Source organism: Microcebus murinus, chromosome 14 (assembly GCF_040939455.1).
Source record: "Microcebus murinus isolate Inina chromosome 14, M.murinus_Inina_mat1.0, whole genome shotgun sequence".
NCBI classification, from domain to species: domain Eukaryota; kingdom Metazoa; phylum Chordata; class Mammalia; order Primates; family Cheirogaleidae; genus Microcebus; species Microcebus murinus.
The window spans coordinates 22,501-35,895 of NC_134117.1; positions in this window are offsets into that span (position 1 = coordinate 22,501).

Below are 13,395 nucleotides of genomic sequence, written 5' to 3' on the forward strand. Positions count from 1 at the left end.
CATTTTGTGCGTGCATGTTGTTGGCGGCGGCCAATTTGCGCATGTCCTGGTTTGTTGACGGCCATTTTGCGCGTGTCCCATTGTGGTGGCGGCCATTTTGCACATGCTCAATGGTCACGATGGCCATTTTGTGCGTGCACGTTGGTGGCCACGGCCATTTTGCACATGTGAGTTGATAGAGGTAGCCATTTTGCGCATGTGTGTTGGTGGCAGTGGCCATTTTGCACGTGTCCCATTGTCGCAGCTGCCATTTAGGGCATGCTCAGGGGTCTCGGTGGCAATTTTGCATATGTGCATTGGTGGCGATGGCCAATTTGTGCATGCTCACCAGTTGCGGTGGCCGTTTTGCTCATGTGCATTGGTGGCAGTGGCCATTTTGCACATGTGAGTTGATAGAGGTGGCCATTTTGCGCATGTGTGTTGTTGGTAGTGGCTATTGGGAGCATGTGTGTTGGTGGTGGTGGCCATTTTGAGCATGCGTGTTGGTGTGGTTGCCATTTTGCGCATGTGTGTTGGTGGTGGCGACCATTCCGGCACATGTGCTGCGTTGGCAGCGGCCATTTTGTGCACGCCCAGCAGCAGCGGTGGCCATTTTTGCGCCTGAGTGGAGGTGGTTGTAGCCATGTTCGCGCATGCGCTCTGGTGGTGGCGGCCATTTTCGCGTTTCCAAGGTGGCACGGCACCTTCTCACGGGGCTGCAGCCACGCCCTGCCTCGTGCACACGCTGCGGTCCCGCCCTTCCCGCCCACATGCAGGGCAGCCGAGCCCCATCTCGCGCATGCGGGGCGGTACCGCGTCATCTCAGGCTGGCGCTGCAGCAGCGCCCCGCCTCACGCAGGGACACGTTGACTCCAGCCGGTTCCACACAGCGTGGCCCCGCCCCGTCTTACGTGGGGCGCCGTGGCCCCGCCTCCTGCCTGGCAGGGATCACGTCAGAGGGCGCCAGCGCTCCTCCCCTGCTGGCCGGCGGCACGCGGCCCTGCGCGCTCACAGGCGGCGAGCGCCCCCTCCTAGCCACGCTGTGGAGCCAGTCAGGTTCCCAGGTGAGAGTACTCAGTGCCAGGGTCTGGAAATCCAAAGTGGGGTGGGGCTTGCCACCCTGTGTCTTTTAGACAAAGGGGGAGGGACGGAATAATTAAGTGGAAAATACATGTAATGAAGTAAGTGTAGACATAAACTTTACAGCTTCCACACAAAATTCAGTCAAAGTGGTCCTCAGACTTAAAATGAAAAACTATAAAGATTCTAGAAAAAATCCAAGGTGACCTTGGATTTGGTGATGACTTTTAACACACCAAAAGCTGATCCACAGTAAAAAAAATAATTAATTCCATGGATGTTATAACATTAAAACTGTATCCTCTGTGAAAGACCATGTTCAGAAAATAAAAACACAAGCATCAGGCTCATAGGAAATATTTGGAAAATACATATCTACAGAATAATTTATATTAAAAATATACTAAGAACATTTAAAAACCAAAATGAAGACAAATAAACCAATTAAAAATGAGTAAATATCTGAACAGATACCTCAACAAAGATACACAGATGGCAATGATCATACAAAAGGATGTTCAACATCATATATCATTAGGGAGTAGCACATTGCAAGAACAATGAGCACGGCACACCTTTTAAAACTGCTAAACTCTAAAAACATGACAAGGCATTGCTGGAGGCAAACACAGGAACTCTCATTCGTTGCTGGTAGAATGCATAATGGTACAGTCCCTTTCAAAGACAACGTAGGAGACCAGAATATGCCACTCCAAAATATGACTGTAGAAGACCACAATAGACCACCCCAAAATATACCTCTTTTTTTTGAGGTAGGGTCTTGTACAGTCACCCAGGCTGAGTGCAGTGTCATGATTGCAACTCACTGCCACCTTGAACTCCCAGGCTGGAGTGATCCTCAGCCTCCCAAGTAGCTGGACTACAGGCATGTGCCACCACACCCATCTAATTATTTTTTTATTGTATGGACAGGTTCTTGCTATATTGTCCAGGCTAGTCTTGAACTCAAGTGAGCCTACTACCTTGGCCTCCCAAAGTGTTGGGATTTCAGGCATGAGCCACAATGCCCAACCCAGCATAAGGATTATTTTGAGCTGATTATTTTAAGAAACTACAGACACAGGAGAAGCTCTCAAAACAGGGTAGAAGTTACCTTTTTGTAAGGGAAATTTACATCTATAAAGGAAACCTACTTCCATTTGTAAAGGTGTCTCCCTGTCATACCAAGAAGAGAAGGATGACTAAATCATGAGAGATTCTTATCAATGGACAAGGCACCACTTAACTCTGGACAAATCTTATTCTTGTTTACCTTGCTTTTCCTGGTTATCTCCCCACTAGTGACCCCCCCAACACCCATTCTTTCTTTGTTGCACATGAATATAGTATGTAAACCTGAACTCAAAGCCACCTCTTGAAGTTTTGCTCATTTTTCCTGGATATTTCCCATGCATACATAAAGAAAAAAATTAATTATACTTGTTAAAGCATGGCAATGTAAAAAAAGGGGGGAGATTCTTGATATTAATGAAAACATTCAGTGTTTATAATATTACACCGATCCAGAGCAAAAGAAAAAGAGGGAGTATATTAGAACACTTTGGTTACAAGTGCTAGATTATACTTATACTAAATTAAGCATAAAAACTTATAGTAGATTAAGCATTAAACATTTATACTAAATTAAGCATAAAAAAGAATTTATAGAAAGGATATTTGGCTTTGTCACAGAATCAAAGAGCTATGATAACTCATAGCTTCCAGGATCTTAGAAATTGGAACTGGAGACTAGATGCCACCAAGTAATCCTCTTGTCTACTCTATTCTCTCCTCTCCTCTTCTCTCCCATTCGTTCTCTCTCTCTCTCTCTCTCTCTCTCTCTCTCTCTCTCTCTCTCCCTATCTCTCATTTTTACTAATCTCTGCTTGGCTTAAAACTCTCCCATAGCAAACAGGATTTTGCACCATAGCAGGGGGGAAAAACAGATGCCAGAAATTCTGTTATCACGTTCTCACAGCTCAAAACCAATGAGATTAAAAAATCCCCTTCCTCTGTTGATTGCAGTTAAAAGAATTCTGGGGAAAGACTCTGACTGCCCCCACTCAGGGCTCATGCGCAGTCTGGACCAATCACTGGGCCCAGAGGGACTAGATACTAAGATAGTCTCAGTCTGTGTCTTGTGCCCATCCCATGAGCAGGATGTTCAGGGTATGTTACAAGAATGAAGCTTGTTGATTAGTATCCTAAGAACTCTCCCAAATGAACTGACTATAAAAGCTAAATAATACATAACGATCACCATGTTAAATTAGTTACTGAGGTGACAATAAAGTAAGGAATCTATGGAAGCCAAAAATAAAGTATTGGTAAAGGAAGTCTTAACCCCCACTCATCCACATAAGAATGTGCCTGGGCTGGGACATTTCCTCACCAAGAGACAGAGCCCACAAGCAATATGCCAGGCATATTGCTTCATGTGGGAATATATTTTGCTGTCTCAAGTTCAACATATACTCCATTGTTCTGCTTAAGCATGTATGCCAATGGCCCTCAGGCATACCTCCAGCTTTCAGCGATTCAGAGTCCATGGGGGAGGGGCAGGGGTCCTTCTGCTGCAGCACAGGAGGGGCACATGTAGGCAAATTGCCCTGCATTGGCTGCTGGGAAACCTGCTAGCCATGAGAACCAATGCACACTTTTTTTCCCAAAATATTACTGGGTTACAAACGTTTTGGTTACCTGAATTACTTTTGTACAGTTTGCGTCAAAGTTATAAGTGTGTCCATCACCCAGATAGTGTGTATTGTACCAATTAGGTGTGAATTTACCCATTACCTCCTCCCTGCCCCTACCTGCTTAATTTCAATTGAATTTTACTACCGTATGTGCACATGAGTGCTGATCATTTAGTTCCAATTTAATAGTGACTACATGTGGTGTTTGTTTTTCCATTCTTGCGATACTTAGGACGATGATTCCAGTTCCATCCAGGTTGTTACAATGGTATTAGTTCACCATTTTTTATGGCTGAGTAATATTCCATTGTATACATATAGCACGTTTTATTAATCCACTGATGAATTGATGGGCACTTGGGTTGTTTACACATCTTTGCAATTGAGAATTTCAATGCACACTATTGGAGCTGTCTTGCTCTGTCCCTTCTTTGTGTGAATAAAAGTGTTTTTCCATCCAGTGCTTGACTATGTTGTATTGTCCTTGGCGACTCCAATACCAAGTTGCAGTGGGCAGAAGTGTTTGGACTTCTATTCCTGGTGGCTGGCATTGTGATCATCTTCGCTATCCTCCACGTAGTTGGTGTCCTCCCCTGGCAGTGGTAGCCCGTGCATGGTGTTCTGCTCTACACAAAGCAAAAGAAGGAATACTGGACAGTGATTTAGCTGAAAGAATCTGTCCAATTCTGGTGATCTAGAGCTTCAAGGTTTATCTTCAAACAAACATACAGGTATAGGGAAATAAGAACTGCAGGAACCCCAGGTAGAAGTATCAGAGCTGTTATCAAACCTGACTAAAAGAGACAAGGGGAAAGAAAGGGTATAGAATCCAAAAGAGAAAGAGTCATATAAGCAAGGTTATTAGTTGAGGAAAACAGCCGTTGCAGAGGAGAGACCAGGAGAATAATTAGCCTAACGTCACACTTTTTTTTCTTATCCCCAGCTGGGTGTTGGTCAAATCCTACCGGAAGCAAGAGGGCTTGGGAACCCTGTTACACCATAACAGAGGCCTAAAAAAGTGAAAATGTTTTACAAGCTGTCTCTTTAAGACACCCATCCACTGCCACACACACACTCTCTCTCCTTCTCTCTCTTTTTGGGATTTAAAGCCTACATACCTCCCAGAGGCCAGTATTCTTTATTTTTATGTACCACAAGAGATAGCTCAATGAAATTTTCCAGGTGGAGGTAATGAGATTATCTTTGCCACAGATGAGATAGATCAGCACCATCAATTAAACAAAATAGCCTAAAACTGAAAAATCTCCCTTTAAAATCTCTGTATTTCTGCTCATAGAGAGGATGTTGGTACTTTAAGACAGGAGTCTGCCAACCTTTTCATTTCCCATCAAATTAATAAACCTCCCTTTCCTTCTCCTCAAACCACTTGTCCTTGTTCTAATATGGCCTTGGAGACAAGCAGCAAACTTTTGATAACAATACTATGGATAAATATCCTAAGACAGAGTACAAAGTGGCTCTGTGGGAGAAAACAGAAGACACTGGGGGGTGTACGTATATACATACACATGCATATATATGTATGTGTGTGTGTGTATATATAGTATATATATGCACATGCCTAAATTATGCATAATATTATCAGTATAGAGTACATAGAATTAGTTCATCAGTTTCCTTCTCAGTCTCATTGCCCATAGGAACTTATTCGATACATCCTTTAAGTACTCTGTAGACTTTTCTGTGTGCCCATCTGGACAGATAAACTCTTAGCTCTGAAACCCAAGATAAGTATAATTATGCCATGCCATTAAACACCTCTAAGAACATGGCACCCACACTGCAGCTGGCAGCTGTAAGGCACAGGTCCAGCGCAGGCCAGTGGATATCTGTCAAAGCCTCCTGACCTGATGCAAAGTGTTGCTTAGTGTGGCCAAGGTAGAGGCATTTCCCAAAAGTCTGGAAATAAGATCGAGGACCTTTGGTTTTCCATTTCTTCCAGACAGAACAAAGGCAAATCCTGAACTCTTTTATCTCTCTGCAAATGTTCTAAAGTCTTCACAAAATATTCAGAGACTTGAGATTCATAAGGATCTAGGACTACAAGTGCCCTTTGGCACTCCAACAGAAATTTCCTGACTGACTTCCCAAGCCCAGAATTTCTTCCAGAGGGACTGATGATCTCTTCTTCACAACTTGATTACAGTCTAATGTAAGCATTTGAGAAGAACATAATTCCATTCTTGAAGTTTTAAGTGATCAAAATGGAGAACTTTAAGTCCAAGTCAGCTTGGCCCAGCTCTTCATTCATTCTTCATTTACTAAAGCATTCATTCAGTTGGCTGGTCAACAAATACATACTGATAGCTGTTTTATATGCATTGGGGAAGGGATATAGAGACTAATGGGCAGTCTCCTTTTAAAGGAGAATTACAAATATCACACATGCAACAAGGCCATATACGAGCATGGATATTGCTGTTGATTCAGCCAATGGAGAGATCACTGCCAATGGAGCAGACAAGAAAAATTGATAACCAGGGCTTAGCTTGAATAGGTGATAAACATGGATACAAGAAAGAAATCAGAGCAGGTAAACAAGGTATAGAAGAGTAGTAAACTCTGAATATACTGCTAAACCTGCTGCAGAAAGTCCTGATAAAAGTGTAATAGAAGACAGCAGTGCATACGTGTGTTAGAACCAGACTGTTCAATGCAAATTTGGGCTTAATCTTCTAAATAACAGATAAGTTCTAATGTTCTTGAGTAGAATAAAAAGGGCATTATATCTCTGAACTGGGGTTTCTCAAAAATTTAAAATTTTAAAACTGGAAAACCTTAGTGCTTATCCATTTGCAGTGGTAAAAACTTAAGATGCTAATAGTTCTTCAATATCTATAGATCTTACCTCCTATATCTTAACTCCCAACCAAACTGTATATTTGTAAAATCTACCTTCTTTTCTAGTTTGAAATACTCCATGTTGGTAGAGTGTTTGATACATAGTATTAAACAAACACTTGTTGATTCATATGCAGGCCTGCCAAACAAGACCTTAAACATGTAAACACCCACCCAACTCGCCCCCCCCAAAGTATATCTTGTTGTTCTTAGGGGTTAGAAAGGCTTTCTTGGTTTTGGGCATTAATCAAGTCATAGAAAAAATACTGGTGTCAGTGAAGGTCCTAGGCTTTATGGAACAAGGTAGTAAGTTAAATGCTATCTTTCAAAAAATTTTGTAGTATGTGATTAGGTTTACTACTAAATAGTAATTTGGGCATTTTGCATATGTGTCCTCATTTACTATATATATATTTGCTATTTTTTAGTTTCCCAGTGCATACCTATAGACTAGTCTAGAAGTCAGGTTGCAGCAATACCTTTGACAAGATGTCTAGATCCATGTATAAAGGACAAGAATATTTAAGCCTTGTATACATCATTTTGGAAGTTCACTTCTATACCTAAGGAGTGCAAAGACCAGCATCCGAATCAAGTCGCTGGTTTCTCAAAGGACACTTCTGAGTCACAACAGCAAGACCAGTGACTGTCTCAAGGATGAAGCTCAAGGATGTCTCAAGGGTTCTCTCACCTTCCTCAGAGGAATCCATCAGACAAAACGAAAGGCAGTTTTACAGGGTGAACATGAAGTTGCCCTGATTATGTCAAAACGCGCGCGCACACACGCACACACACACACACACACACACACACACACACACACACACACACCCCTACACAAAGTGCTCAGAGGACTTGTAAATTTAATAAGCACAACTTCCAAAAAAGCATTCACAGTGTTTCACGTTAGACTGCAGAATCCAGTAAAGGAAAGGCCCGCGGATTTGGCATCCCGACAGCTCAGCCAGACTACGTAGTGTTAATGGAATGGTGTTGCTCTGCCCCCTTGTGGAAATACTGAGAAGCGCACGAGAAGATGTTGCTCAGAACTCAGAATCAGCTAATAAAAATACTGTTAGTCATAGAAGCAAGCAAAGTACAAATAAAACCCAAAGGCTTCTCTTTTAATAAGAATCCATGCTAAATGTTTATACTTTCTGAGTATAGCATTACTTTATGCCAAAGTATAAGATATAAATGACTTAGAGGGCAAATGTCAAATGTTTTTTAATTTATCCACTTGTAAAGTTGAATTTAATGTTCCTATATATATCTCTTCTAATTTTTTCAAGGTGAAATGTCATTTGATGGCATATAAAATATGACTACGGGTTTAAAGGTGAAATTCAGGATAACAGTAATAATTAACATAAATTGGCCAATTCCTATATGTCAGGTATCAGGTAAATGTTAATTCATTTAATCTTCACAACAAACCCATGAGATAGATGCTGGTTCTTTATACTTTTCAAAGTGCTTTTACATACACATCTTCCATTTCTCCTTACATAATGCTCTGAGGGAGACAGGGAACCTTATGGTACACAAGACACCTCAAAGACCTTTAGGTAAGTAGGTAGGCCCCAGACCGTCAGAATCCAAGCCCAAGTATCCTAACTCCTTGTGCGGGATTTATTTCACTTACACAAAGATTTTGGGGGTTTCTATAGCTTGGTCTTAATAAGCCATCTACTTTCTGCCTGGTTTTTGTTTGCTTATTTGTTACTGGATTTTTTCTTTATTTCATTTGTTGCTTTGGTTTTGTTTTGGTTGCTGTTTTGAGTTTTTTTTGTTTTGCGTTTGTTTGTTTGGTCACTGTGGGGCTAACACTGATCATCATTTAGATTTGCAACCTTCAATATCATGATGAATTGGTTTTGAAAACTGCAGACTAAATTTTTTATTTCCACAGAAAGCCCCTAGAAATCAAGATGTTTTATATATTTTATATTTTAAAAAATAAAATTCCCTGGCCAGGTATAGTAGCTCACACCTGTAATCCTAACACTTTGAGAGGCCGGAAGTGGCAGCAGGATCATTTAAGGCCAGGAGCTCAAGACCAGCCAGAGCAACATAGCAAGACCCCATCTCTGCAAAAAATACAAAAATTACCTGGGTGTAGTGGTATGTGCCTGTAATCCCAGCTACTCGGGAGGCTGAGGCAGGAGGATCACTTGAGCCCAGGTATTTGAGGTTGCAGTGAGCTATAATGATGCCATTGCACTCTACCCCAGGCAATAGAGTGAGACCTTGTCTCAAAACAATAATAAATAAATAAAATTCTCAACTTCAGACTCACTGTGCTTATGTAACAGTTTACAACTACAACCAGAAATGAACAAATGCAAGGACTAGGATCAAGTTCATATGGATTTGACAAAACATCATTCCAAACTTATTAGTGGGTTATATAAAGTTAACTGGAAAGTCAGTTGTGTGAAAATTGTGGTGAGTTTTTCCATTTAAAAGTTAATAATAATAGCATTTATTTTTAGTACAGCATTTTTTGTTATAACACATTTAATCATTAGATCCCTGCAAGATGGGATCCTCCCCCTGGCCCCACACCTTGTGTAAGATACTGGGCTATTAAGCTAACAGCCGTCTTTCAGCTTCTGTTTACTGCTTGCTTGCTGACCGCAGCTAACCGCAGGGCATTATGGGGGCATTATGGGATGCAGAGAAAAAGTGCTGAGACCAGAGCCTCTCGGCTAGGACCCAGAACAGGTTAGAGCCAATCAGGGGCAGGACGAAGTAAAAGGCTGGGGAAAGCATGATCAGTGGGGGGGGGCACCCAATCACTGTAAAAGGCAGATGCATGATCAGCCCGTAAACAGCTTAGGTATAAAAGGCTCACTCGCACACCGTGGGGGTCCTTGCCCGAACAAGAGGCCACAATGCTGGCGCTCTTGGGCTTGCACCCTAGCTGGAGCTAGACAATAAAACTCCTTTCGAGAATTACAGCCTCAATGACTCTGTCTCTCTGTCCCGTGGCCCTGCGAATTCCGGCTCTAACACTTGAGGTCCTGCTCTGAACCTTCTCCAGCTCAGCCCTCAGCCTAGGACCTGGAGCTAGGAATCCACCGGGCCATGGGGACATGCCAGCCCAGAGTCTGCCCCTTCTACAGGCACCTGAGCTTCCTGGTGCACAGGATGTGTAAGGGGGCGGTGTCCTTTGTGGGGAGATGGAGGGAGCGTGGTCCTGAGAGCAGCAGTGGCCACATGCTGTGCACGAGCCCCTCCTACACAGTGTGGGCAGAGCTGCCACTGGAAAGAAGGGAAGAAGGGGGACCTGGAGCTGGGTGGGAGCCCAGCCTTCCCTGTAGTGCCACATGCTACAGGAAATCCCAAAGTCTGAAGAATCCAAACCTAGCCTTTCAGATCCTTACTAAGGTATATTGGCAAGGAAAGAGTCTAGACCAGAATATTTCAATCAAACATTAGCTAGATTTTTTTTTTTTTTTTGAGACAGAGTCTCACTTTGTTGCCCAGGCTAGAGTGAGTGCCGTGGCATCAGCCTAGCTCACAGCAACCTCAAACTCCTGGGCTGAAGCAATCATCCTGCCTCAGCCTCCCAAGTAGCTGGGACTACAGGCATGTGCCACCATGCCCGGCTAATTTTTTCTATATATGTATTAATTGGCCAATTAATTTCTTTCTATTTATAGTAGAGACGGGGTCTTGCTCTTGCTCAGGCTGATTTTGAACTCCTGACCTCGAGCAATCCACCCGCCTTAGCCTCCCAGAGTGCTAGGATTACAGGTGTGAGCCACTGCACCTGGCCTAGATTTTTAAAAGAAAGGATCAAACAAATCTTGGCAAAATACAGAACCAGGCAACACACATTGGAAACACTATTAGTAGCTTCTAAAAATATAAAAATTTCCTAGCTCTCTAGGAGGCCGAGGCGGGCGGATTGCTCGAGGTCAGGAGTTCGAAACCAGCCTGAGCAAGAGCGAGACCCCGTCTCTACTATAAATAGAAAGAAATTAATTGGCCAACTAATATATATAGAAAAAATTAGCCGGGCATGGTGGTGCATGCCTGTAGTCCCAGCTACTCGGGAGGCTGAGGCAGCAGGATTGCTCGAGCCCAGGAGTTTGAGGTTGCTGTGAGCTAGGCTGACGCCACGGCACTCACTCTAGGCCTAGGCAACAAAGTGAGACTCTGTCTCATATATATATATATATATATATATATATATATATATATATATATATAAATTTATTCAACCTGGGGAAAATGGAATGCAAATCATCAATGAGAAGCCCTTTCTGCTTATCAAATTGACAATAATTAAAAGATTGATAAAATGCAATGGGAGTGAAAATACCACATACAGAATGGGAGAAAATATTTGCAAACCATATATCTGATACTGGACTTGTACCCAGAATATAGAAAGAACTTATAAAATAGTAAAAGTACACTCAATTTAAAAGTAGGTGAAGAACCTAGACTTTCTCCAAAGAAGATATGCAAATGGCCTATCTGTACATGATGAAAGGATGCTCACCATCATCAGACATTAGGGAAATGCAAACCAAAATCACAATGAGATACCATCTCACACCCACTGGGATGGCTGGTATCAAAGAGACAGGCAAGTGTTGGTAATGATATGGTGCCATGGCCCGTTTGCAGGACAGGGGATGAACACAGAACAAAGAGACACAAAAGGAAAGACACACACACACACAAAAACGGTATAAGACTGCCATGCAGAATGCACCAGTCATTTTATTTTTATACCCCAAAAAATCAAAGTTAGTTCCTTGTATGTGACCACCCAGACGTTGCAGTAATAGTCGTTTGTTCCGGAACACGTAGCCTAAGGAAACAGATGTTTACTGACTCAAAGTTTCCAGGCATAGGTCACAGGCTGAGATAGGCAAGGTTAAGCAAGGCAGCCACAGGGGGCACTTTCCGTCCCCAGTTCCTCCTGGTTGCCCCCACCCCCCGTGGCTGTGCCTGTCTTAGATTGTTCCTCCTTAAGGAATCTTACCCGTCATTGACTATCCAGCCATCTTACAGGGCCAAGCAACGATAATAAACAATGCATTTATCATGTGGCCTCCAGGCCTCCATTTATCATGGGGCTGGGCAGCTATTGCCTACATGTAGAAACTCAGGCCTTTGTTATGACTCTAGGCAGCAACCTTGTTTGTTGCCTGGACCCTGTCTGGAACACATTACTCTCAAACACTTGGCAGAGCAGGTACATTACTCACTAAATTTAATTCTTAAACCAGGAAAGTATGTCAGTCCCCAACAATATGGAGAAATTGAAACCCTCATACTTTTTCTGATAGGAAGATAAAATGATGCAGCCACTGCATAAAACAGTTTGGTAGTTTCTGAAAAAGTTAAACATAGAGTTACCATGTGACCCAGCAATTCCACTTCTAGAGAAACAGAAACATATGTCCACAAAATACTTGTCCACAAATACAACAGCAGCATTATTCATAACAGCCAAAAAGTGGAAACAACCCAAATGTCCATCCATTAATAGATATATAGATAAACAAAATGTGCTATAGCCATTCAATGGAACATTATTCAGCCATAAAAAGGAATGAAATACTGATACAAGCTAGAATGTAAATGAACCTTGAAGACGTATGCTAAGTGAAAGAAGCCAGGCACAAAGGACCCATATGCTGTATAATTCTGTTTATGTGAAATGTCTGGAATAGGCAAACCTACAGAGACAGAAAGTAGATTAGTGATTACCTAATGCTGGGAGACTGGGAATTCCAGGTAAGGCGGCATGGCTGACTGCTGATGGGTACAAGGTTTCCTTTTGGAGTGAAGAAAGTGTTCTAAAATTAGATTTTGACAATGGTTGCACACACTTGTGAATAAACTATTAATAAAAACCATGGAATTTTACACTTTAAATGGGTGAATTTGATGGTATGTGAATTATATTTTAATAAAGTTGTAATTTTAATGCAATATTGGTGATTATACTGGATAAAAGATATATACATACCTATGGAAATATACAACCTTTTTTTTTTTCTTTGTTTGAGACAGAGTCTCACTCTCTCGCCTGGGCTATATACAGCCTTTTAAGAGGGCAATTTCTCTTTCAAAATGTAAAATGTACATATACTTTGACATAGAAATTGCAATTATAGACATCTCTATTTGCGGCATATCTGCACATAGTTACAAAAATGTGTACAAAGGCCAGGCATGGTGGCTCACGCCTGTAATCCCAGACCTGGAATAAGCCATTGTTCACAATGATACCTTCTAGTAGAGAATGGTATTTAAAAATCAAGAAGTGAGTATCATGTAGTGTTTACTTTCATTAGGCCATTACTGTGGACAGTCTAGGTTTTCCTCTTTTTTTAAACCATCAGTGTATACTGATACTCTTCAACTCCATAAGGGTTCTTTCTAACCTTCCCCTGTTCCATGTTTTTATCTCTCTTCTCCCACAATGCAAATTGATTCCCATTCACACCAATATCTTTCTTCATTTGGTCTCTCCTACAACACAGCTGCAGGGCCACCGGGACTGGACAAAGTCTATGCAGGAGCATCTCCTCACACAGGTCACAAAAACACACAATGAGAGGTTGACATCCTTCTACAGGTTTGATTTTTTAGATTTATGTTAATGTTTCCTGCCCATTTTTCTGGTTTTCCCTTTTTTTATAGATATATAGAAGTGACAAAAAGTGAATGGTGTTGTGATTAAAACCAAGACCAACTGCAGGAACACTTTCCAGATGTGGTCCCGGTTGGGGCTGACAGTGTCTGG